Source organism: Manis javanica, chromosome 14, assembly GCF_040802235.1.
Source record: "Manis javanica isolate MJ-LG chromosome 14, MJ_LKY, whole genome shotgun sequence".
Lineage (NCBI taxonomy): Eukaryota > Metazoa > Chordata > Mammalia > Pholidota > Manidae > Manis > Manis javanica.
In genome coordinates, this window is record NC_133169.1 from 71,433,828 (window position 1) to 71,461,714 (window position 27,887).

Consider the following 27,887-nt stretch of genomic DNA (forward strand, 5'->3'; position numbering starts at 1 on the left):
TTCTGATACCTTTTATTTCTTTTACTAGCCTGATTGCTCTAGCTAGAGCTTCTATTTCTATGGTGAATAGTAGTGGTAAGAGTAGGCACCCTTATCAGGAACCAGAAAAAGCTTTCAACATTTCACCATTGAATATGATGTTATCTGTGGGCTTGTCATACATGGTCTTTAGTATGTTGAGATATGTTCCTTCTATGCCTAATTTCTGAAGTTTTGACCATGACTAGATGTTGAATTTTGTTAAGTGCTTTTTCTGTGTCTATTGACATTATCATATGATCCTTTTATTTCATTCTATTAATGTGATGTGTTAAACTGGTTAATTTGTGTATGTTGAACTACCCTTTCATCCCATGGATAAATCCCACTTGAGCATGGTGAATGATCCTTATCATGTGCTGCTGACTTTGGTTTGCTAGTATTTTGTTGAGAGTTTTTGCATGTATGTTCATCAAGGATATTGGCTTGCAGTTGTCTTTCTACGGTTTTGGAATTAGGATAAAGGTGACTTCATAAAATGAGTTTGAGAGTGTACTCCACTTCAGTTTTTAGAAAAACTTGAGAAGGATTCATTTTAATGCTGTAAATGCTGATAAAATCCACCAGTGAAGCCATCTGGTTGCAGACTTTTCTTCTACAGGAGAGTTTTTGTTACTGATTCTATATCCTTACTAGTGATTGACCTATTCAGGTTTTCTATTTCTTCTTTATTCACTCTTGGTAAATTTTATGTGTCTAAGAATTTTCTATTTCTTCTAGGTTGCCCAATTTGTTGATATGTAGTTATTCATAGTAGCCTCATATACCTTTGAATTTCTGTGCTATCATTTATAATGTCTCCTTTTTCATTCATAATTTTGTTAATTTGTGTTGGTTCTTTTTGTTTTGCTAGTTTGGTTAAAGGTTTGTCAATTTGATCTTTTTAAAGAACTAATTCTTAGTCTGGTTAATCTTTTCTATTGTTTTCTCTGTTCTCTATTTCATTTATTTCTACTGTGATCTTTTTTATTTTCTTTGTTCTGTTAACTTCAGCATTTTTTCTTTTTCCATTTCCTAAGGCATAGAATTAGGTTGTTTATTTGAGATCTTTCTTGCTTCCTAATGTAGGCAGTTATTGCTGTGAACTTTGCTCTAACTGATTTTGCTACATCCCTTAAGCTCTGTTGTGTTGGGTCTCTGTTTTTGTTTGTCTTAAACTTTTTAAATTTCCCCTTTAATTTATTGGTTGTTAAGGAGAATATTGTTTGATTTCCTTGCATTCATACATTTTCCAGTTTTTCTCTTGTTATTGATTTCTAGTTTCATGCCACTGTGGTCAAAGAAGGTACATGGTGTGATTTCAGCCTTCCTGAATTTTTGTGACTTGTTCTGTGGTCTGACATATGGTCTATCTGAGTAGTTCCATGTGTTTGAGAAGAATGTGTTGTTGGATAGAATGTTCTGTTTATGTCTGTTAAGTCTGTTTGCTCTGTAATGGTATTCAATCTGCTGTTTTCTTATTGATTCTGACTGGATGATCTACCCATTATAAAGAATGGGGTATTAAAGTCTCCAGTTATTACAGAATTAATATTTATTTTTTCCTTTTAGCTCTGTTAGTTTTTGCTTAAATATGTTTAGGTACTCCAATGTTAGGCACATGAATACTTACAGTTATTATATCTTCTTGATGTCTTGACCTCTTTATTATTATATAATGAATGTCTATATATTTTTTATCACTTTTAGTTTAAATTCTATTCTGTCTAATATAAATGTAACTCCTCTGCATTTACTTAGTTGCCATTTGCTTGAAATATCATTTCCCATCCCTTCATTCTCAGTCAATATGTGTATGTAAAGTTAGAGTGGGTCTCTTGTTGCCAAAATATTGTTGGATCATTGTGTGTGTGTGTGTGTGTGTGTGTGTGTGTGTATTTGATCCAGTCAACCATTCTTTGTGTCTTGTGTTTTGATGAGAGAATTTAACACATTTATGTTTAAAGTAATTATTGACATGTAAGGACTTACTATTTTACCATTTTGTTAATTCATGTCCAGTTGTTTTAGATTGTTCTTTGTTTCTTATCCTGCTGTCTTGGGTGTGTTTTGATGTCTTTGGTATCAGTATGCTTTGACTTCTTTATTGTGTTATTTTGTGTGATTACTACGAAATTTTCCCTTGTGTTTACCTTAAGGGTTGTATAAAATTTAAAACGTATTATACTGTAACTTAAACTGAAAACTACTAAATTCAATAGAATTTGCATACTTTACACTTTTATTTCTCCCTCTCACATTTTAGATTATTGCTGTTAGAATTTACATGTTTTTCATATTCTGGAACTAATAAAAGATTATTGCATATATGGTTTTTTTTGTGATTTTTCTTAACTTTTAAACTACAGTTTTAAACTACAGTTTAAAAGTTAATTAAGTTATGCTCCACTATTACCATATTGCAGAATCAAACTATGTCTATATTTACCATTACCAGTGAGAGCTACACTACTTTTTTGTGTTTTTGTGATGTTAATTAACATTCTTTTACTTCTACTCAAAGAACTCCCTTTAGCTTTTCTTGTAAGGCAAGTCTGTTGGTAATGAACCACCTTCACTTTTGTGTATTTTGGAAAGTCTTCATCCCTTCTCCATTTCCAAAGGACAGCTTTGCCAGCTATAAAATTCTTGGTTGAGTTTTTTCTTTTAATATTTTGAATACATCATCCCATTACCTCCTGGCCTGAAGAGTTTCTGTTGAGCAATCATTAGCAGTCTTATGGGGATTCACTCTCTTTTCTCTTCTGTTCTTAAAATTGTTTCTTTGTCTTTAACTTCTGACAATTATAATGTGACTTGGTGTAGCCCTATTTGGATTCCAGCTACCTCAGGATCTGTGGGCCTCATGGATCTGAATAACCATTTCTATATCCAAGTTTGGGAGGTTCTCGGTCATTATTGCTTTAAGTATACTTTCTATTCTTCTATAATTCCCATAATGCAAATATTGTTTCTTCTCCTTGTGTCCTATGACTACCTTCATTTTTCTTCACTCACTTTCACTTTTTTGTTGTTGTTGTTTTTGTTCCTCTGACTGGGTAATTTTTGATGTCCTGTCCTCTAGGCTGCTGATTCTTTCTTCTGCATGGTTGAGTATACTTTTGAAACTCTCTATTGAATCCTTCAGTTGAGTTAATGTTTTTTTCCACTCTAGAGTTTCTGTTTTATTTTGTTTTGTTTTTGATGGTTGTTATTATTTTATCAAACTTGTTTTGTTAATGCACTGGTTTCCTAATTTTCTTCAGTTGTCTGTGTTTTCTTGTAGTTGACTAAACTTCCTTAAGAGGATTGTTCTGAGTTCTTATTTGACAATTCATAGATCTCCGTTTTTTAGGGTCAGTTATTATAGTTTCATTGGTTTCCTTTGATGGTATCACATTGACCTGATTTTTTATTATCCTTGATTCCTTATGTTGTTACGTACATATTTGAATAACGCGGCTCATATTCTAGATTGCACAGGCTTGCTCTGGCAGAGACAGTTCTCCACCAGTCAGCCCAGTTAGGTTTCTGGATGTGTCTACTGGTAATGTCTTTGAGGAGATGGGCCTTCTATTATGGTCTATTTTGGGGCAAGACAACTGTTTGAACACTGAGGATGGGGACTGGGGAGATACGTGCCACTGGATGAGAATAAATAGATAGGACTGCTGGATTGTTCCCCTAGCCAAGTGAGGCTATAGGTGGGCTTCACATTTGCATGAACTCCCTTACTAGGCTTACTAGATGGTCAAGATGTGGTAGTATATTCAGTAGTACATGGGCTATTAATTAGCTTCCCTACCCTGGCACAGAAGCAGGCCAGTGCCCAGGGCCTGTATGGTTCACTGTTTGAACACAGGCCCAAATCAGGTCTGAGGGTGCACTGAATTTCCTGGCCAGGTAAGGCTACCAGCTTTGCTCTGCAGATGGGGGAAACCATGGGCTGTGCTCTGTTCAGGTGCCATTGCATCTAATAGGGCTGATGAATGGGTTATGCAGTGTGCTCTGGTTAGGTTCCCTTATTGGGCAAGCTAAAGGCCCTATTCAGCAATGAACAGGGATATGAATTAAGTTCCTTGCCTGGGTGAAGTGTAGAAAGCAGCTTTAAGACCAGTAAAGTTTTGTTGTCTGAACTCAAGCCAACCTACACCCCATGTTCCCTGGAGAGGGCCACTGGCTTTGCCCTGCAAACTATTGGATTTTTCTGCCTTTCTCTTGATTTGAGTACCACTGGGCCACACATCTTCCAGATGTTTTCACCAGGCCTTTTGGTCATATAGGGCCAGATGACAGTCTCTCAGCAATAGAGTTATGTCCCAGCTCCCTTGCCTGGGTAGGATTGGAAGGAGCTTCTCCAGGCTACTCTCAGTTTCCCAAACAGGCTCTCCAGTTGGGAAGGGTGGGAGCTGCCTTCAACCCCTGCCATGAGTTAATCTCCCTGCCTGTTTGTAGCATTGGAAGTCTCCATATCCAGTACCGGCTTTGCTCTGTGGGGTAATAAGTCCTTCCTACCTACCTTGAGCACTTGAGCTTGAGCACAGCTGGGTTGCACAGCTTCCAAGTGTTGTCAGCAGGCTGTCTGGTCGATGGGGCCAGAAGGCATTCTCTAAAATGGGTGGGGCTGTGATTCAGCATGGGCATGGCAGACCTGGCTCTGGGATTAGCAGAATTTTTCCTCTGAGGATCTGGTCAGGCAGATCTGCACCCTGCTACCCACAACTTGGTTCTGAAAATGAGCAAAGCTGCTGATTGGGATTATTACTGGGGCACTGCAAGTATGATCTCAGTCTGCCAAGATCCGTGTACTGGTTATTGCAAGCTCCTTCCCTCCCCCTTCTCTGTTACAATCATATTCATTGTGGTCAAGCCCTGAAGGTCCTCCACAATGCCCTTGAAGTGAGACTAGAGCTGGTAGGGGGCCCAAGAAGTAACCCCCAACACTGGAGGAGCTGAATGTCCATCTGGGCTCTCTTCCTACTGGAAGAACAAGAGGCTCAGAAAAGACCTCTCTGTGTCCCTTAGGGAGGGACAATGCAGTCAGTATGTAGCTGCTTCTCTTACCCTTCTAATGCAGTCAGTCTTGTTCTTTGAGGTGCAGGGGGGCGTTTCAGCCTAACACCCCTGTTCTTGGATCCTTTTCATTGGTGTCTTGTTCTTGAATAGATGTTGTTCTCCTTGAGAGGGGGAGCAGCGTCAGGAACAAGCTGTATCGCCACCTTGGCGATGTCATTCTCCTCACATGTAATTTTAAATTGTAATTATTTGTATTACTTACAAGAATACATTGTATTTCTGTGTACATTATTTATTTGCCTGAAAAATTTACTACTTCACCTTCTGGCAAGGGTAAGACAAGAAGGCAGCTTTCTTCCTTAATCATACATTTTTTAAAGTTCATTTGGCTACAGATTTGTTTTTTTCACATTTATATTAATGGCTTCTGTGAGAAATTTTAATACATGCTTATTTTTTATTTAATTATTTGGTAGAAAACTAAGATATTTAATACCAGTATCAGAAATAATTTGACCAATTTAATTCAGTTAGAATTTTTACTGATTGGGAAAGTTTAGAAAATTTATGACAGGGAAAAATTCCAAAGAACAAATTGAAAACAAATAGCAAATCATTCTGAATCAGAATTTAACTTGAAACACATTTCAACAGTTTTTTGAAAGGGTATCTCACCACGAGATTTTATTATCTGAAAGAGAGAGTGGCTGCCCCTAGAGAGAGGGAGGGAGCAGAAACCTGGTGCAGAGAGTTGTGCCTTTTATTGTGGCCGAGTACCACTTGGCCTGTTGCCTTGAGGGAGGGTCGGAATGTTTAGAAACAAGGTGGGGCAAGTCCAGGCATAATTCTCACCGACTTATGTGCTTGGGACCATGGGGTAAATGGAAGATAAATTACTATTTTCTTATATTTTTATTTATTGAGTTATTGGAAGATATTTAAAGAATTCTCCCAATTACTAAACACTGATAGAAATGGTTAACATTTCTCTTTCAGGTACATTTCTAAGCACTTAATAAGGTTAATATACTTAGACATCCGAATAGCCCTGTGAATCTGTTTCCTACAGAGGAGGAAACGAAGAATACAGTGTGAAAAACTTGCACAAGGTCATTTAGCTAGTAGAGTGAAGTCAGAATTTGAACCAGGCACTGGAGTCTCCATATTGTCTCCATTTAAGTCTTCTGCAAACTGATTTTTGATTTTCTGTTCATATTGATGAAGTACTCTTTACTTTTTTTGAATGAGCAATCTTTAAATATTTGGGTTTTAAAAAGTGTTTGATAGCTCAAATGAATTTTTATTTATATAACTTAAGTAACTATAACAAAGTAAAATGAAGAATTTGAGGCAACTTAGAGCACAATTTTGTACATGGAGACAACCAAGGAACATGTTCCTACTAAGGAGTTCCTAATTTTCCCAGCTATTCTCAATTCTGATTCTAATGTTTCCCTAAATGCACTGATCCCTACCTCTTTTTTTAGAGGCATTTGCCTAAGGAAACTCAGTTGCAAATTGTCTTTCTGCCTCTTTGAGATGTAATTCTTCTCCCATGCTCTTGACAGTTTTACAACAGAAAACTGTCTTTCTGGAATGCCTCTCCCCTTAAGATGTAATCATCAAGAAAGATGGGGCCCTGCCTTGTAGTTTCTGTGGGGGAGTAACTTTGATAAGCGCCATTAGCAAATACAAATGACCTAATTACCTTGACCCACCTCCTCCCCCAACATCCTCTAGATCTTTTCTACTAACCCATAGCTCTCCCACATATTTTAGGAACAAAAGCCTTTTGTTTCAATGTAGGTGAATTCAGCTCTCTGCCCCACTGCAACAGTCTTGTTCTTCATTGGAATTGATTTGCATAAAGTCTTCCTTACTGTTTTAAACATGTGTCCTGGGCAATTTTTCTTTTATAGCAACAAGATCTTCCACCATAGCTCTGGAGCCATGGAGGTGGACTCTCCATAGGCTCTAGAGGTGGACTGTTTTGAAGAAAAGTTAATATAAATTGTTGACTGTCTAGATTGTTTTCTATTTTCATTTTCAGTCATTATCTTAGTGCTGTCTGATCATTTTTCTTTGACGTGATTCAGCCTATGGGACTCAGAAATAAATGTCAATGTTATTAGAACGCAGAAAATTAGGATCTTTTCCCAACCAGAAAATATATAATCCTTCAGTTTTGTAAAATTTAACAAGTATTTATATAAGCATTCATTCAACTAATATTAATTGTGCAAACACCAGGTATCCTTGTAAGTGGCAGGCTTATACTAGAGGACAATTGAGACAAATTCCTTGACCTCAAGGGGCTTGCATTCTATTCAGACATTACATACATGTTATATATAAACAAAACAAGGCCTCCATCACACTGTTGAACAGTGAGTATAATCCTAAACTGAAAGGGTCTGAAATGGATCTTTGAGCATTTGCCATGTGTCAGTAAATATATACAAATAGGATAGGGTTTACATTTCAATAAAGCCCTGGAGTTTGGTATTCTTTCTATATATATATATATGCTCTTTTTATTTTGTTCCTATCTTCTACAATAGACCATCAACTGTTGATATACATTTTGCCAGTTATAAAATTCAGTTTTGCCTTGACATGATTTGACCTATGCAAATCTTAGGGCTGATAAATGGAGCAGAATACTAAGCTCTTCAGGAGAAAGAATCTCACATTTCAGTTCATATACATACACACAGGACAATGGGTGAGAAAAAAAAAGAAAAATAACTCTGTGTGGAACAAGCAAAATTAAGGAATATTTAGGAATTTGTGCAAAGTCAGACTTCTTACAACCTCTGAAATTTTCCTGATGACATCCAAATTAGCATATAAAACATCCCTCTAATTTTCACTAAGTGTTCTCTATCTTTACATCAACATTGTATTTCTTCTACTTGTTTTAAAATAACTCATCTAAATACCACTGTCCTTTCTGAATTCTGATAAAATCACTTTTTCAAACCAATAATGATATTTGTCTCCATTTCCATCCTAAAGTCGCACACTGCCAATACTGAATATATTACATACTGAGAAATAATATGCATTTTTGTATGTGTGCCACATAATTTCTAGGTAACATTCCAGTGAACTCATTTGTGTGACTTGATAGTGTACCTTAAAAATTGTAACAATTAGAATAGGCAACACTACATTGGTTTACGAATATTAAATAATGAGAGGCATGCATTAATATTCACAAATGTTATATATCTTCTTTTGAGATTAGCCCCTTTATCATTAGGTAATGCCCTTCTTTAACTTTTATTACAGTCTTTGTTTAAAGTCTATTTTATCTAAATATACCTACACCCTAGACATCACAGAGCTGGGTCTTGTTTTTTTTTTAATCCATTCAGCCACTCCTTTTTTTGATTGGAAAGTTTAGTCCATTTACATTTAAATAATTTTAATAGGCATGTACTTGTTGACATTTTATTCGTCATTTTCTGGCTGTTTTGCAATTTCTCTGTTTCTTTCTTTTCTTTCTTTCCTTGTAGCTTGGTGATTTTCTTTAGTGTTATGTTTATATTTTCTCATTGTCATGGCATATCTACTCCAGATTTTTGCTTTGTGGCTACCATGAAGTTCATATGTATCATCACACATACACATGTGCACGCACTCATTTTAAGCCGATAACATCTTAAGTTTAAGCACATTGTAAAAACTCTGCATTTTTACTCCCTCACCACATGTTCTGTTTCTGATGTCATATTTTACATGTTGTAGTTTTGTATATCCTTAACTAATTACCATGTAGCTAATTTTACTACTTTTGTCTTTTAACCCTTATTAGCTTTATAAGGGGTTAACCCCTATGTTTACTATATATCTGCATTTACCAGTGAGATTTTCACTTTCATATATTTTCTTGTTACTAGCTAGTGCCTTTTCTTTTCAGGTGAAAGAAGTCCCTCTAAGATTTCTTGTAAGGCCGGCTTAGCGGTGATCAGCTCATTTATTGTGAGTTTTTTCCTTTGAACACTTTGAATACATCATTCTGTTCCCTTGTGGCCTGTAAAGTTTGTGCTGAAAAATCAGCTGACAGTCTTATAGAGTTCCCTTGTATATAGCAAGCAGTTTCTCTCTTGCTGCTTTTAATATTCTATCTTTAACTTTTGTTATTTTAATGATAATGTGTGTTGGTGTAGAGAAAAGACAAGTCTGAAACTAATTGTTTTTCAGGAAGACAATCTATTTCTGAGAGGAATTCCATGCAAAACAACTTTATTTTGCTGTAAGCTTTAAATTAAATCTTGTTACCAATGTGAAAGTTATGGACTATTGATTTTCTTAGCCATTAATTCACACAAAGCACTATCTCAGTCTCTGTAGCGTTTAGCTGCTTTAATTTACTTCTCAAAGCTAAGGATAATCAGCTTCCTTTACCCTTTCACTAGGCAAGTCAACAGAAATTTTCTCTAATCAAATACTATTGTATTGCAAAGAAACACATCTCATAGAACTCTGGTCTCTTCACATAAACACACACAAGCACCAAGCAAAAACAAAAACAAAAAAACCTCAATAAAGTCATTATTTTAGTTTCATAAAGGGTGATTGAAAATATGGAAACCATTGCTTTGCATACTGTGACACCAGTAGCCATCTAATTTTGTTTATTATTTTCCTTGTTTGCTTATGTGTGTGTCTGTGACTGTGTATTTCTGTGTGTATAGTAGGAGTAGAAATTAAAGTTGAACTATATTGGATTGTACATTATATGTAAATATTGACTTTGGTTGACATAAATTCAATTGCCTTGAGAAGGAAAATGTAACCTTTCTTCAGCTATATAAATCTAAGCCTCCTGTTGAGATTTAGCATTTATTCTTTCTTGAAATTTGTCTGGACACTATGAACCTACTGCTCTTTATTTAGCCACATTATGAATAAACTCATCTATGCTCAAATTTTTAACTTTAACCCCCAAGGAGACACCATCCAGTCTATCCAGCCTTAAGCCTCCTTAAATCTCAGCTGTTGGCCACCTTCCTGTTCCTAATACTCTAAATTATCTAATGATTCTAACACCTTTAATTTATAGCATAAATTCATCTAGCCTATATCCTTCCAAATATTATCCCCAGGCTAGTGCTGAAAGATATAAAAGAAAAGTTTTGAACTAATAATTCAGGATAAAGGATTGTCTGTGTAATCTGATAAACTTTAATTTGTCATTTGGGGCTCATTTTTACATTCCACTTATGAATAATTTTGTGTTCTTCAAATGACATGAAATAAGAAACCATAAAACACTTATTCCTTAAAATTAATGACTAACTAAAATAAGGTTCAAGTGTCTTGATATTTTTCCCCAATTTTTTTTTCAAAACTTATCACTGATTTCAGTAAACTAATGGGTAGTTGGGTGTAGGATGTACTGAAAGGGCAGTCTCTTCTCTAAAGGCATTTAATGATAACACAATTTTATCTTCAGATTTTCCCACCCACATTTTTTTTATTCTATTACTGTATTTCCCTTTCCTCTCATTTTAGTCAGAAACTAATTTTCCTACTCATTGAGATTAATATCCTGTCAAGAAAAGAAAGAAAAACTGTCTCTTTCTGCTCATTAGACTCTCTTCTCTCTGACCTGAATTATCTCTCTTAAAGATTTTCTTTCATACAAACCTCAACAAATTAGAGCTGAAGAAAAGGCTTTGCTTATGGTTAGGTAGTTAGTAATGGGGATCTGACTCATTCAGGTTGTGTGATCCAAATTTGGTGTGCCATAGATAGAAAGTGAGGGAATGCCAGCTTTGGGAGTGGCCTTTTATATGTGGGGCTTTGCTGGAGACAGCAGTGGGCCTTGCTTCTGACACACTGATTCCTTCCAGGATTCCCTTGAAAATTAAAGCAGCAGCTGAATTCTGCTTTTACTGCTTGTTCCAGTCTATTCTTTGTTTTCACCCTGAGTTTTACCCTGTTGCTTTTAAGTGTACCATTTTCAAAGGAACATTGTGATAAATGTGATATTGTTACAAAGAAACGTTAAAGCAAATTATTCCCAAATCATTTCTCTCTCCCAAGGCCCCAATCGATAAGCATAATAAAGGGGTTTTACCATAGGCAATAGGGTATGTTTACTGAATATAATACACCTGTACACTTCCAAAGATGAAGCAAATTTCACTTTTGATACCTGAAACCTTCTATTGCACAGTAAAGTCCTGTAGATTATTAATGCACTTAATTAACTTGGATATAATGGCTACTTTAGGGAGCAACTAACTACTTCACTGTCATATGAGAGCAGAAAAGACACAATATATATAAATTAGACAGCTCTTATGTAATTATTTGAGGTCATTGTAGAGAACTCCTATCTATATTGGACATTTAAGATGACTATTCAACACAGTCAAATTAGAGATAACTATTTTGATACTTTTAAAAAAATAGTACTTTTGGTTTATTCAACCAAATTTGGTTAAAACTTTGAGGCAAACTTAACATTAGGAAAATCTAAAGATGTTAGACAATCCTAAGTGAAGTTGAAAACAAATTAGTTTAAAAGCCATAGTGTTCATTAGGGTTACTCCCAGATAGCAGGAATTTAGAGCATATCACTTTCTACTTCATTCTATAGAGATATTTTTTTTTAAAGATACAAATACTTATAGCTTGAAGAAAGTTAATTAGCTTTGGAAACAAATTGGTATATACGTAAAGAATTTGCCACTATTCAAAGTTCAAAACTTTGACTTTCCATTAGCTGCAGAAACAAATCATTCGGGAAGAAATCCCTTATGGGCATTAACTTAACAGATGGTTGTACACTGAAATTAATACTTATTATTTCCATGCTTGAAAAGTTACTGTCTTTTAGGATTAATTTCCAAAATCTGACTCACTAGCAATTTACTGGAAAAGACAAAGTGTGGTTGAGTTCATGAAGGAAATATAAGGATAGTACCTCTGATAATTTGGGGCATATGATATACCCTTTAGGTGATGTCTGAACAAAAAAATTGTGTATTCCACTGAAAGGGGTATTAAAACAGAGCCATTTAGTACATTCCATGGTGACTTGCTTTATAATTGTGTCCTTGGGGCAAATCAGAGTTCTGTATCAGGACCTTTAATGAAGTGCTCTGAGTGCTTCAGCGTGGGTGTACAAAGGACCACTTTCCGTGCTGAAAGGCCTACAAAACTAGGAACAGTGATAAAAGAAATGCTCTGCTTGCATGTGTAAGGCCTGTTCTGTGCAGTGACAAGGTTTGTGCAGCTGTACTTATTTCTGCTTCCTGCTGAACTACATAACCTTATATAAAATAGTGCTGTCACAAAGGGAGAATCAATCAGAAAGAATATTAGGTGTGCGAAGGGCTTGTGAAAGTTGCCCATTTATTCAGTTTTTCATTCAACAGACATTTTCTGCATCGGCAATGTTGTTAGGAATTAATAAATCATGATTCCTCAAGGATCTTACATTCTAGTAAAGTGATGGCATCAAATAAATAAATCAGTATTTTTGTTTCTCAAAAGGTATATGTAGAGGGTGTTATAATGGGTTGTAAGGAAGGGAGAGGCCATTTTTTTGCAAGAGGCAGGAAAGACCTTACAAAGAGGTGATAAGAATATATGTATTCATTAATTAACTACTATTTATAGACTGCCTAGTATTTTCCAGGCTGGAAATAAACAAGAAACAAGATACAATCCTTGTCCTCAAGAAGCTTATAGCGTTTTGAAAGAAGAATAGTTATTATCATCAGAAAAAGGGGAAAAAAGTGTATTCCAGGTAGAAGCACAGAGGCTTTGAGTATGTTTGTGTATGTTAGTGGATGTGCCTTCCACAGCCATCTGCCATTCCTGGTTTAAACTGCTAGAGGTCCCCCATTCTGTGCCCAGGGAAATAATGCTCTGTGTTTTTTCTTTGTGTGTGTGTGTGTGTGTGTGTGTGTGTGTGTGTGTGTGTGTGTGTGTGTGTGTTTCTATAGAGGAGGACATTTTGTTGGTGAGTAGAAGACAAAAAAACGTACAGAAACCAATATGTAATCTGACCATTGAGCTAAGATTTTGCCCAAGTGATGAGTTGAGCTTGACGTGTAACAGTAACAGAGCAGAGTAATCGGTGATAGGTTCTGAAGCAGAGAGGATTTTAGGTAGAGCTCTGGATTGTGGGCAGGCTCTTCCTTGAACTGAGCAGAGAAACTGTCAAGACATTGAAAAGAACGGAACAGAATTAAGAAGGCAGAAATCAGAGGCCATGCATTGAGTAACAATGAAGACTTTCTTATTTAGAGTTTCACTCCCTCTGGCCCGGGTTGAACTTCTGACCCACACCAGAAATGGGGTGTTCTTCATTCCTTTATCTGAAGCAACGCCTTCCATTTTTGGCTCTAGAGGTTTCAGGTGGGTTTCTCTGGCTTGTAGCATAGGATATGAGGGATCTCTAGATAGTTTTGCAAGACTGGCAAGCAGAACACAGTAAGAGATGAGTAGGAAAGGATAGTCACGGATGTCACATGAATGGTTTCTTGTGCTGTGATTAGGAGTTTGGGCTTTATGATATAAACAGTGGAAATCACGGCAGGCCTCCAAGCGAGGGAGTGGCATGATCAGATTGCATTATATGAAGGTCAGCGGGTGCTTCGGACAAGTCATAAGAGGAGGCAGAGAGGCTCTGGGAAGGCTATGAGAATAACATTAGTAAGGGGAGTCTGTACTAAGGCAGTCTGTACTTTGGGAATCAAAAGAAGATATTTAAGACATGTCAGTGGTGTGGAATTTACATGACTTGGGCCCTGATTTTGTAAAAGGCATGAAGGGTCACTCTAATGATGAATGGATGCCAGTACTTCATCAGTCAAGGAAGTTCTGGAAGTAGCGTTACACTTGAACGTGATGTGTAAGAATGAAATGTTAAGATAGAGTGTTCCTTCAGTTAGGATTCATTCAGTCAGGGAAACAGAAAGTTCGGTAAAAGCAGCGTGTTTAAAAATGGCCTAGCTTTCAGTAAAGAGCAGAATTCAATACAAGGAGTTAAGCGGGGAAATAACAACTGGATGATAAGTGCTTCCTAAGATCACTGTTACTCATTTACACCTCTACTTATTAATTTTATCCTTTTAAAAAGTACAATAGCTGTTATTTGGAGACTGTGCCGCAACCTGGGTAACAAATTCGTGTATATTATTTAATATTTCCTCCTGACCATCTTTGGGGCAGCTATTCATATCCTGTTACAAATGGAGTAACTTGGGCACACAAAGGTTAAGTAACTTGCCCAGGGTGACAGAAAATGCAGTAAATATCGCGGCCACCTGAGGACACTTCTGTCTGACTCCACCACCTGTGCAATGCCCAGGTGTGCTGCCCCCTGCCTTCCAAATGCCAGGCAACCTGGAGAAGTCACGACTGTGCATAATGCTCACCAGGCGCATATGTCGTTTCTCTCACACCTCAGACAAGTCTTCCTGTGACTCTGCGGGCTGGCCAAGAGTGGGCAGGGTGCGTAGGAAGAAGGTGCTGTGGCAGGAAAGCGGACTCAAGAGTAGAGAAGTAAATCGTGCTTTTTGCTCCTCTAGCCTCTGTGGCTGCAGCAACTGAGCCATAGTATTACAAGCAGCATGTGATGGGTGGAGTCACGGTGGCTGCCTCTCCCAGTGGCATCCCGCTGAGCAGGTTGGGAGGAAGACTGTGAAATGCTGTTTAAGTCTGTAAAAGTATTTATTTTGACAGGTGAGATCATAGGACACAGACTTGAGACCTGCTTTTTTATTTATACTCCAAGTAAGACCAGTTTTTCTTTGCTGCAAAGACGAGAAAAGACACTCTTTATTAAAGAATATACAGAGCATGCTTTAAATAGTTAATGTCAGTAACATACTGGGATATCTTTGCAAATGCCATTTCTTAGCTGCTGCTTTAAATGTAAAGGTTAGAAACCATTTTAGCACTATCACATGTTTTAAGTAACTTCTTTCATTTAAGCAGCTGTAAATTTATATACATAATTCATTGTTTTGCATTAAAGAATAATGCCAAGAGGAAAAAATAACAGATAAAAGAAGAAATCTAACATTGGAGAGGAAGCAAGAAGCCAGGCCTGGGCATACTTCTACACATAGTGTAAATACCTTTCTGGACAGAATATTGCTGAATGTGTGTTTGGGGGCACAATAGAGTCTGGTTTGTACTATCCAATACCATAACCATTTATATAAAAAACTTAGTAAGAAGTTTATCCATAGTAAAAATGAAAGAAACAGAAAACAGATTTTAAAAAACAGTATCAAGGAGGAAAGGGTACTCACTATGTCAAAAAGCAATGATTCATTAACCCTGTTTTATATATGGAAAACTATGTATCAAATATATATTATCTACTGTTACATAAACTTCTTTTACATTCCTTTATTCCCAATTACTTTTTAAAAATTAAAAAATGTGTCTCTATTGTTTTTTTCTTTTTTGGCTAAGACAAAAATACTTTCAAACAATGCAAGAACTATGACCAGTCATCCATTTCCTTGGTCATCTATCATCTATGTTCTTGAAAATTTCTTTAGCTTTAAAAATGTGTGAAAACATTTTTTATCCATTATTTAAATACTTTGAGTTGAAATAAAATCTCTATTATACCACAGATGTATCTTCCTCAGCATTATATAGATATCACATGATTTTGAAGTTAAATATGTTATTTATTAAATAGTTATAAATATATATTTGTATGTACTTTTCAATTAATAGTCTTTTTATATACAATTTTGTATTACATATACATGAAAAATGATGGAGCAAAATTATTTTTCTTGAAGATAACATTAATTGAATAACTGACAGATTCTTGGTCCTTTCAGTAGACCCAATAATGTAAAATTGTTGGTTGTAATATGAACTCAAAAGTTTCCCAAAGTGAAACAGTTTGTATCATTCAATATTTTTATTCACCTGGTTTCTTCCCATTCTGTTTATTAATAAGAACAATAGATGTTGTTAAAAACACTACCCTCATGAGACCCCTTCAAGTTCTCTCTTTGAATTCCAATATCCTTCTTTAATAATCTATTACTGTATTCACCTTACCTCAGCCATGAACTCAAATTGATAAATGTTTCATTTTATTAACATAAATAAAAAACATGAAATTTATCAGGTATTTAAAGAACAAATTTGTGAACCTATAAGTTGAAATTATAGGATAAATTTTTCTAATAGTTTCAGTCAATTAACTGTAAAATATTAAATTACTGGGATTAATACCTACTTTCAGTGCTTTATTATTATTATTTCTGTAGCAATTGTAAATTTGTTTGGATTCCCACTTCTCCTCGTTTTTCAGTCCCTTCTTACTATCTTAGAAAGAAGGCAAACATTTCAATGCAGTTATATATAATTAGATACATATTTTATAAAAATATATGAAATTGACTCTTGAATTAATGAAATTCCTGGATATTGCAGGAATCAAATGTCAAGATTCTGAACAAAAAACACAATTCCTTTTAATTAAGTTGGATATATATCAATGAGGTAAAACTTACCAATTTTAAAATGTAAGCTTCCCATTCTCAGGACAACAAAGAATCTATTGTTTGAGATGGGGAATCTTCCTGAATTGGTCCCACTCCAAAGATTATCTGTGAGATGATAGGAGACAATATTCTATTTTAAGGACAAGTAAATGTAGTGTTAATTATACAACGATTCTTTTGGGTGATTAATCATTGTTGAATGCCAACCCTGGTATTGCTAAGCATGTATAGTTTTCTTATTTTAGAAGAACTTTGGTCCTTTACTTAATAGAATAGGCATTTCCTGGCATTTTTGTTTAAGACTTCATTTTGCCTTTTAGGTAACTTGACATGCTGTTGACTCACAGGGCTGAAAGAGGCCCATTCAAACTATGCTTTTACTAAGTCAGACTAGTCCTCTAATCAGCCATCGATGCTTGGTCCAAATTGTACACTGGAGGCAAGTCAGCTGTTCTTTCTCATGATGGGTGTGTGTGAATGTCTGTGATATACTTTATATATACATGGGTGTGTACACACATATACACAAAGATACATGTATTTTGAGTTGAAACAAGTCCCCAGAGCCCTGTATACCATAAAATATATGTCTCAATAAGCATTAAAGATACAGGTATTAAGTGGTCTATCATGTTACATACAAATATTACAAATTTATTTTATCATCTATGTAAAATTCAAACATAAATGTAAAATTATTTAAATATGACTTAATTATAACATCATATGTATACACAGATACAGCAGGTACACAGAGAGAGAAACAGAGTCAGCCTCTTTATCTGTACAGCCTCTGTATCTGCAATACATAATCTTAGGAGCTTCAAAGAGACATTTTTCATCGAATGGAATGGTGGGCAGCAGAAGCCAATCTGGAAAGAATACAGTAGGAGATGTGAAAAGCGAAAGAACCTGTTTCTGTGTCTCCAGCAGTACTTAGATCCACATTTGTATAACCTTGACATTCTGCTACTTCCTCTTCCATACCTGAGAGTCATTAAGTCATGGAAAACAGGCAGATGATGATAGCCTTTAGATTCTTTTTTGAGTAAGCTCTCTCTACATAAAATCAAAGCACTCTAGCTAATATATTTGGGAAGAAAAACATTGCTGAAGAACAAACAACCTGTTATTCTTAAAATGCTTTATCTGTTTACATGCTACAGAATGCTGCTGAGAAAGGCTTCATGTGCTTGTCTTTGCACGGTATTTAAAGATGTTTGAGTTCTGCTAAATGAATTTTCATCAAAGATGCTTATAATGGGCCACAGAGATACTGTTGGGGATTTTTGTTCTCTGATACGCTCAGTGAAGTCCATGGAAATGTCATTGCCATAGGCTTATGGGGATAGCTCTCATCATGTCACTTGTAGTAAGGGGTTTTGTTGCTGGTTTTCTTTTTAATCTGCCTCTCTGTAAATATGGAAATAGCATTTTGGAAACTTTACTTTGACAGAGATAAACATAAGAGCCTCTAAATTCATTCAGTAATGTTTATTAGGAATAGATAGCTATGTGAAAAATGCTCTGACCAAAATGATTAAGAAATTAAGACCTTGGTAAGAAATGTGCAGATTTGGGCCACATCTTTTTTGTGATTCAATTTCTGAAAGAATTCAGAAAAGATACAGAACTAATTCACATTTCAGATTTGCAAATTTCAGATTGCTCATATTGAGGAGTAAGACATACTCTAATGCCCCCAAACAAAAATCTTATTTCATTAAAATCCATTTAGAGTCAACTGACAGAAGAGTGACTAGAAAGTGATTTTAGTGAACTAGAAAAAGATGCTCCAACTTTCAATGATTGTAGAGTATAAATTTTGGTGTTTGATTCCATTATAATTCTTAAGTTCCCTTTTGCAGCCCTTTCTTTCCAAGTACAACACAACTGATATGCATAAACAAGCTGACTGTATGGTCCATTTACAACTGAGGCTATGTTTCTTAACCAATCAACAGGCAGACAATTTAATTCAACAATATTTATCAAGGGCTTGAATGTGCCAAGCATTGTGCTTGGCACTGGAGACATGGAATTGAGTAAGAGCCCATAATTTCCAGGGAAAGATAAACATATAGACTGATAATTATAATAGCTTTAAAAGCCCTTATGCAGTGTAACAAGGTCTTAACAGAATGCAAATGAGGGAAATTTAACCTACACTGGGGGTCACTTATCAAATTTAACCCATTCCTGGAGGAAGTGGCACTTCAAAGGTAAGTGGAATTAGCTAAGTAGACAAGGAAAGCCCATTTTACAGATTTTCAACAGCATGCTAAAGGCAGTCACAAAAAGAGTGTGTTCTTAGTACTGCAAGCAGTTTTGTGGGTAGAGGACAGGATATCTCTAAGGCAAAGGCAAAAATGAGACAAGGCAATTTGAAGGGCCTTGTGAATTCTTGACTGAATCTTGAAGGCAGTGGCAGATTTTACACTGAAAAGACATGATAATATTGACATTTCTAGGTAAGATATTTTTGTTATTGATGTATAAAGATATGTAGAAAAGTGCATATAAGATTACAACTCCATAAATTACTTCAAAGTGAACAGTACATTGGTCAAGAAATTGAACTACCATATGCATATCAGCAGCCACTTATTCTCTGTTTATAATCTTGCTCTCCTCCCCAGAAGTAATCACCATTTTGACTTCAAACACTACAAAAATTTAAAGCTCTGTACAAATTGAATCACTGAGTATGCATTTTTGTGTGATTTTTTCCCTAAAAGTTTTCTTGTGAGATACACCCACCTAGTTGTGGTAGCTGTTGTTCATTAATTTTATTCCTATATCGTACTCCATTGTGTAGTGGTATTTGATGATATACCACAATTTATTTAATCTTTCAACTGCTGGAAAACATTAGCATTTTTCTAGTCTGGAGCTATGATGGATACTGCTGCTATTAACATTATCATACGTATCTTCTAGGTCATGTCTGCCTATTTCTGTTTGTTACAAATGTAGGAGTGGAATCTGCTGAATCATGTTCAAATTTAGTACATCATGGTCAGACCATTTTTAAAGTGATCATACCCATTTAGGTTTATACTTCTTCAACAGTGTATGAGGTTCTAGCTGTTCAATATCTTTGCCTTTTTATATATTTTGGCAGATGTGTATTCACAATTTAACCATGCTGGTAGATTATGTAATGATATGGTACCTTAATGAGGTTTTAATTTGTATTTCCTTGACCAATATCATTGTTTATTGGTCATTTGGCTCTCTTCTTTCATGAAATGCTGGTTCAGTTTTCTTGCCCGCTTAACAAATTGCCTGACCTTTTCTTTTTGAATTAAAAAAAGGTCTTTGTTAGCAGCAGACTCACAGAACCCAAGAATGGACTAACAGTTACCAAAGGGAAAGGAACTGGGGAGGATGGGTGGGAAGGGAGGGATAAGGGGGAGAAAGGGGCATTACGATTAGCACGTATAATGTAGCGGGGTTGGGGGGGGGTCCTGGGAAAGGCAGTATAAACAGAGAAGACAAGTAATGATTCTATAGCATCTTACTACGCTGATGGACAGTGACTGTAATGGGGTATGTAGAGGGGACTTGATAATAGTGGGATTCCAGTAACCATAATGTTGTTCAAGTAATTGCACATTAATGATACCAAAAAGAAAAAAAGCAGCCAAAAAAAAGATCTATGTTATTTCCTTAATATGAGACCCTGTGTCAGTTATATGTATTGCAAGTATAATCTCCCATTTTAGGCTTACCTTTTCATTCTTTTTGTGTCCTTCAATAAAAGAAGTTTTTAGTATGAATCTAGTCTAATTTATCACTACTTTCCTTTTTGTTAGAGCATTTTTTTGTGTTTAATCATTCCCTGCCACAAAGTCATATTTATCTTTGTCCTAGAATTTTTGTCTTTTACCTTTTACATATGTAGCATCCACTTGGGATTTATTTTGTAAAGTGGGTTTTATACTTTTGTGTTTGTTTATTTAACCATGCACAATTTCTAGAAAAGAGCTTTTTTAAACCCTGCTCTACAGTGCTAATTTTCAAAGTCAAGGGTCCATTTCTATGTGGCTCTAGTTCTGTACTATTCAGTTCCATTGGTCTGTCTCTCCTTGCACCAATACATACTGTCTGAATTACTATTACTACTTTGTTGTAGATAATTTTTGGCATTTTGTATATCTATTTTAATTTTAGAATCAGCTTGCTAATTTCTACAAAATGCTTGTTATGAGATTACTAGGATAATATTTAATCCATATGTCAACTTGGAAATCTTCAATCCATGAAGATGGTGTTCCCCCAACACACACACCTTTATTAAGATAATTCTTTAATTTCTCCCAGTAAAGTTTTGTTTTCCTGGTTGCAGGGGTTTTGCATATATTTTGTCTGAACTCTTCTCAGCATTTTATGTTTTGATGCTATTATGAGTGGTATTATTTTTAAGGTTTTGTTTCCTGAGATTTTTTTCATGACATAGGGACATTTAATTATTATTTATATTGATTTTCTATCTAGAGATCTTTAAATAAACACCCCAATTCTAACTTAGGGTTAAATAGATTTTGGATTTTCCACATGTCCTCTTTAAATAATGACAATGATATATTTTTTCCCTGGAAGGAAACTATATATCACAAATTTTGTTGACATATTTTCAATATCACTCTGTTCAAAATATTTTGTAATTTCCATTTATTTCTTCTTTCAGTAATGAATTATTTAGTAGTGAACTACTTACTTAACTTACACTTTCCATTACTTATTAATATTGATTTGTAATTGAATTACACTATAGTAAGAGAACATGTTCTATGTGATTTCATATATATGAAATTTTTAAGACTTGTTTTATGACTCATAATTCTTGATGTATGATACCCTAGGACTTCCCTCCATTTTTTCTCCATTAGCCCCTCTAATCACTGTAAAGTAGCTTCTCATTCATTTCCAATCTAATTATTTTTGACAGCACCGTATTCATTTATTTAATGGTATTTACCACAATTTAGAAGTGTTCATGTGTATGATATGATTTCAGGGACTAAATCTCTTTCAATACTGCTTCCTTTGTCTATCATAAGATTTCTAATATATATGAGAAGTGAAAAAATATTTGATGACTTAGGGAATCTATGAGTAGTGGTTGAATGTCTGGGTATAGGCAAAATGGGCTAGTGAGTGTGCAGCTTGCATAGAAATAACCAAAGGTGGAGATTCAAAGAATAGGCAGTCAGTACATGAGAATTTAGTATGGACTAAAAGGAATGACTTAGTGATAAAAGTAAATTAGGACAGTATCATGCCATTCATGCCAGACGAGAGAAAGTGGCACAAGGCAGCAATCAGTGACCAGCTGTCAAGAGTTGTAGAGGGTCAAGAACAGTAAGAGCTAAAGTCTACCTGATTTAGGAAAAAGGATACTGATGACAGGAGTCAAAAGTAGGTTAAGTAATGTGGATGCTAGACTTCAACAGATTTAAAATACTTGCAATGTGGTTTATTCATATACTTTCTTAAAAATATGCCTTGTGTGTGTGTGTGTGTGTGTGTGTGTGTGTGTGTGTGTGTGTGTGTATGTAAAATCATCAGCAGAGTCCTCTCTTTTCTCTCCATACACTGTTTGTGGGTGTTGATTACATTTCCTGCCTAGGAAAAACTTCAGTTTAAGTTTTCTTTTTGACAGAGGTAAGAACTGAAGCCTGAAGCTGTGGAGCCAAACAGAACCCACATGCCTTATTCTCTTTCCATTCTTTTTCTGCCTGACTTCAACTGCAATATGTAAATTGTCCACTCTCGAAGAGAAGCACAGCATCAGAAGGGCAACCAAGGGCAAGGTCAGGCTCACAGAGCAAGGCTGGTAGTTTGCTGGGGGCACCACTTCCTCTGCTGGCTAGTGTGCATTTTCTTGCATCATTGCTGGTCTTTAGGTCTCCTTCATGAACTGAATTTGTAGGGGATGGATATTCAGAGTTCATAACATACTGATGGAGTTTAGTTTACCTAAATACTAACTGTGACAAGATAACATAGACAATTCAGTAAACAGCATGCAAATTGAATGGGGAGGTAAAAAATACAGGTTGTGATCTTGTTTCAGGCAAAAAAAAAAAAAAAAAGCAGACCAGGAAAGAACAAGGCAAGCATGGGCAGCACAGAGATTCTGAATTCTTGGGTGTGAGATAGAAGGGAATGAAGAGAGAGAAAATCACATTTACTACCTAAGCAAAGGTTCCTCTGGGGCCTTTAAAACTATTAAACACTTCAATCTTTAGAATAAATCTGAGAGTAGATATTATCTTTATGCTTCAAAAAGAAACACCAAGATGTGAAGAGCTTCTAGTAACTTATCTAAGAACTGAAGTGACTAAGTGACAGCCCTGGGAGCATTAGGATATCTCTCTGTCTCTCTCTCTCTTTTGAGACTGTCTCTTATCCACTGCACAAAGCGGAAGGTGAGAAAACTAAGGCACAGAAAGATTGTCATGCCTATAAATGTAGAGTGACAACAAGGTACACATGGGTCTGTGCCCAAGTTTGTCTCGTTCTGCAGCCTGTGCACTTCTTCCTCCCTTTGCTTTGAGAAACTGTGTATGTACCCCCTCATTTTGGGGGCTCATAATTCAAAATAATGTACCAAGAGCTTTGAGAAATCTTCTAAGAAAACCTGTTTTACTTTTACTCAACTCAGCTTTCCTGGTGTGTCCTAAATTTACTCAACCACATCATGCCTATTTTACTTGTAGAATCCATTAGGTTTGTGCTGATTTCATACCTTACAGAATGCATTGAGAAACTGTCTTGTGCCAAGTGGTATCACAGTTGACTAAAGGGTGTTTTGTGAAGCAGCAAAGACAAATTCCACTTAATCGTTCTATAAGAATGTTACTGCTGATAATTTACTAGGCACCTTTTATCCTGTTGGGATAGAAGGGATTGGAATATTCCTAATACAATTCCCATTTTGCCTTCTGAAATCATCTAACCCTGAGAGTGAAAACATAAAAAATAGTAATGATTTCATACTTTTTAAAGAATATTTTAAAAGACCAGAGGAGGAAGACTATGAAACTAATTTTGGTATCTGAAATTTACACGTGTACTGCCCTAAACGAGCTCTTAGGGGTGGAGTTGAGATTGGCATTCAGGTCTTATTCCTGGCTTGGGTGTATGGTGGGATTATGTAGTATTGTGCAGTCTTAACAGCAAACCCGCCTTTGTTAAAAATTTCACCCTGGGGATGAAAAGGATTTAACTTTAAAAACAGATGAACAGGAGAAACTTGACTGTTGTTGTGGGAAAGTGTTGTTATTTCCAGACTCCCTGCAAATTATCTGTTCCTTAAATTACCTAAAAACAATTTAAATGCAATCAGATAATGTGATGAAGTGTTTGTGAGCTGTGGCTAACTCCTACTTACATGCAATTGAGTTTTGAACGTGATCTGTGTAAAGAAGGATTATGTGACTTTCTGAAAATGGGAGAGGCACCAGTCATACATAACTTTGTGCCTCAAATTATTATTATCATTTTTGTGGGTTTTTTTCCTCTTGCTGTGTCTCTCTAATACCCTGCTATTCAGCAGCCCCACAGAGGAAATCTCAACTTGAATAATATGCTTAATCTGAAGAGAAATGAGGGGAGAGAGTGACAGAATCAGAGAGGTGTACATTAATTACTTCAGGATTAAAGTTCTGTTTAACAAGGGGCAAACATCAAGTGTGCTATATAGGTTAACAGAAGCAATAAATATTCACAGTTTATAGTAACTGATCTAAGCAGCATAGTAGTTGATGTTGTATGTGTAATTAGTTATTGAATCTCAATTAAATACTCAGAATATGGACTTGATCCTGCCATAAGATTCACCCAAAAGTATTAGGCTAGATACCATTAAGCATATTTTACTTTTCATATTTTTTTCTTCTTGTATGTATATTTGCATTTTTCCATTACATAAATGTAGAAATTAATCATATGGATCATTTTTGAGGGAGGCAAATATTCAATTTATGCTTTTTAAATTTTGAAAAATAGAGATTTTATATAGAGAGCTTTTATAGAAAAGATGAAATGTATTACAGCAGACATAGGAAAAAGAAATCAAGGTTCATATTCCTTTAGGTTGAATAGATTTTCTAAGGCTATCAAAATAAATATTTGTTTTTCAAGGCTACAGATCTAAAGAGAAGCAAACAAACCAACCAAAAGGATAGGATTTCAAGAATTATTTTTCTAGAGGGTATTATTATAGAGGGTGATATTATAGGAAATGAGAGTGGTGAGAGCTTACTGTGAGCATGGTTGATACAGGACTTGGCAAATGATGAAGATTTGGAATGAAGTTTGAGATTTGGAGCTGAGGGTTCCCTTGTTGAACTGAGAGTGGGAAAAGAAGGGACATGGCTTGTTTCTCTGTTTCTCCCTCCCATGTGACAAATATGAGTGTGGCTCATGAATGGTGCAGGGAAGTGTGGATAGGAAAATGAATGTGTGTGCTTAAGCTCTAATACTGCCTTTTGCATAAGTATTGTAGATGGCATTCCCCCAACGGAGAATTTTATGCCATTTTTAAAGGAATAATCAGAAAATGGTAAGGGCTAAATCATCGATGTGTGATTCCAAAGATAGAATAAGCATTTAAACAAGCAAAATAGATAATGTCATGTGGCTCTTCAGTATAAAACAAAATCTTTGCTGTTCCATCCTGACCTTTTAAACTCAACTTTACAGGGCACTGTAATCCTTGTTTATGCATAGATGAGCGATAGCGTTATGCTTTGGTAGTAAAGCGACTTGCAATAGATTTGAGCATGACTTAGCATCTAGATGGCTCATTAGACTGTAGAAATGGAAGCAAAATAGTGTTTCAGGGACATTGCAGTATAAAAAAAGTAACAATATAAACAATATAAACTTGGACATACTATTTATAGATTCACAGCTTTTTATAAATGAGTGGAGAAATGATTTCTTTAATAAATGGATCAGTCATATTTGATAATAAGTCACTAACCACTGGAATTCTACATTTTGTTCTCTTGGCTTTTCCATAGATCTTGTTGACCCTCTCAGCCCATATTTCATGTCCACACAAATGACTCTTTAGTCAATATGTCTAACTCTGTCTTTTTTGAAAACATTTTTTTTGCATGCCTTGACTTCATTAACAAGTTAAATTACAAAATACAATAAGATTACATCACTAGCTCTTTTGATTATTTGAAGCATTGTAGCTCCCAATACTGCGCCAAGACCTGAGACATTTATGGTCATGTACATTCCTTTATAAATTCCATAAAAAGCCCTGCCATAGGGAAAGCAGCCCTATTTTTATAAATGAGAAAACAAGCACAAAAGGATAGATAACCTTTCTCCAAATCTAGTAACTGTTAGAACTGGGTTTCACATTTAGCTCGATAGACTGTGTCAAAATATTCCAGTATACTGTTTCTTCCCAACCATGTTATTCAAATTATCTATAGGAAATCATCATTTTATTAAATTTATAGCAAATCAATATTTAATACTAATGTACTTAATTGTAATGTTATGGTAGCTGCAAAAATTAAGAAATTTTTCATATGAGATACATATTATTAGTTCTGTTTGGGGAAAGCTAACTGAATTCTACGTCTTATCACAACCAGAGTCTAAGAGATTTTCGTATCAACAAGGCAGTATGGAAACAGTATAAAAGCCATTTGTCTCTGCCTTGGCATTAATATAGGCCAGCCCTTTTTACTAACACCATTTTAGTATCCAGATACTGCAAGCCTAGCTGTAGCTGGACGGACCTGTTTTCCTGTATATCATACCCACTTACTTGCTTAGAACTTCTTCAAAACTGGACTCCTACTTGGCTGGCCTCCAAGTTCAGTGGTAGGTGTTAGGTGGACAAAACAGGCATTGGCCTGTCATCTTGGAGTTTACACTCTAGAGGGAGTTATAATATTAAATATATCAACATGTGTGAGCATATATATTTATACATATACATACATATTATGTATACATGTGTGTATATTTGTATAGATGTGTTGGTAAGTGCCATAAAGTTAAAATGAAATCGTTTCATGGAGATGGGTGGCTTGGGAGGGGATTAAAGGGGCACAAAAATTCTCAATCATAATATAAGTTGGTCTTTGTGATAGTAGTATAACATGGAGACTATAGTTAATGATTCTGTAAAATCTTCCTGTGTTGACAGATAGTAACTGCACTGGTGAGAGTGAGGATTTAATAATATGGGTAGCTGTTCAACACTGTGTTGTATATTCAAAACCAATATAACATTGTATATCAATGATACTCCAATTTAAAAAAAAAAAAGCACACACTGGCTGCTGCACTAGAGATGGATCATAGGGTCCAAAAGTAGGGAGATCGGTTAAGAGGCTGTTGTATTGAGTTGGCTAAAGGTATCTCTGACCGCAACCAAAGAGGCAGTAATGGTGATAGATGGATAGAGGTAGACAGATTCAAGACATATTATTGCTGGTAGACTGGATGTGGAACATGGGTGAAGAATGATTCCTATGTTTTTGAGTTGACTGACTAATAATTGTAACCACTTAAGCCAGTTTGGGGGTCTGTAAAGAAGGTGCAGACCATTTGGAAACATTAATGACTCCATCTTGGACTTTTTCAGTTTAAGACCAGTGAGGAAGCCAAAACTATGTACCTGGGATTCAGAGGTCAAAGCTGTAACAGACATAGACACGTGGGGGGAAACAAGGTACAAATGGTATTAAAAGCCAAGGGAAAATAAGATCAACTCTAGACAAAGTACAGGAAAAAAGAAAAAAGGGCCAACGTCCAAGCCCTAAGAAACTCTAAATGTTAGGGATTACACAAAGGGAGATCTAGAAGCGTGTCTAGTAATGTAGGGGAAAATCAATTTGGAAACTCTTAAGTTTCAGAGAAGCCACAAATTTCAAGAAAGAAAAAAGTAGATAAATACGTCAAAGCTTCTGTAAGTTCTTCAAGAAAAGACCTGAAACTATACCTGAGATCTGATAACAGACTTCATTGGCTGCAAGTAACAGAAAAATCAACTCTAAGTAACTTAAGCAGTAAAGGAATTTATTCTACCACATAACAAAGAGGACATTCAGAGCTGCTCTAAGATTGTTTAAGACGATGGCACAGTGAAGTAGTAACCTCTCCTCGGGTAGGTCCTGCAGCCTCTGTTTGCATGCCAGACACCTGGCTGCAGCCCTCAGCACAGTGCCAACGGAAAGAGACCACCCTACTTTCAAGAGACTACCTTTCCCAGGACCCCTCAGCATTCCTAGCTCTCAAGAACTTCATCACATATCTGAGCCTAGACCAGTTGTCAAGGCTAATGTTATTACT

At 35.7% G+C, this 27,887-nt stretch overlaps 1 long non-coding RNA gene across 1 annotated transcript; it reads right to left on the bottom strand.

The window, feature by feature from the left end:
- Positions 1 to 13,004: 13,004 nt before the first annotated feature.
- LOC140846168 (uncharacterized) lies at positions 13,005 to 26,466 on the bottom strand. Its single transcript, XR_012125084.1, has 3 exons — positions 26,356 to 26,466; positions 16,557 to 16,652; positions 13,005 to 14,819 (listed from the first exon to the last, which is right to left on the bottom strand). It is a non-coding gene; the product is annotated as an uncharacterized lncRNA (long non-coding RNA).
- Positions 26,467 to 27,887: the final 1,421 nt, after the last annotated feature.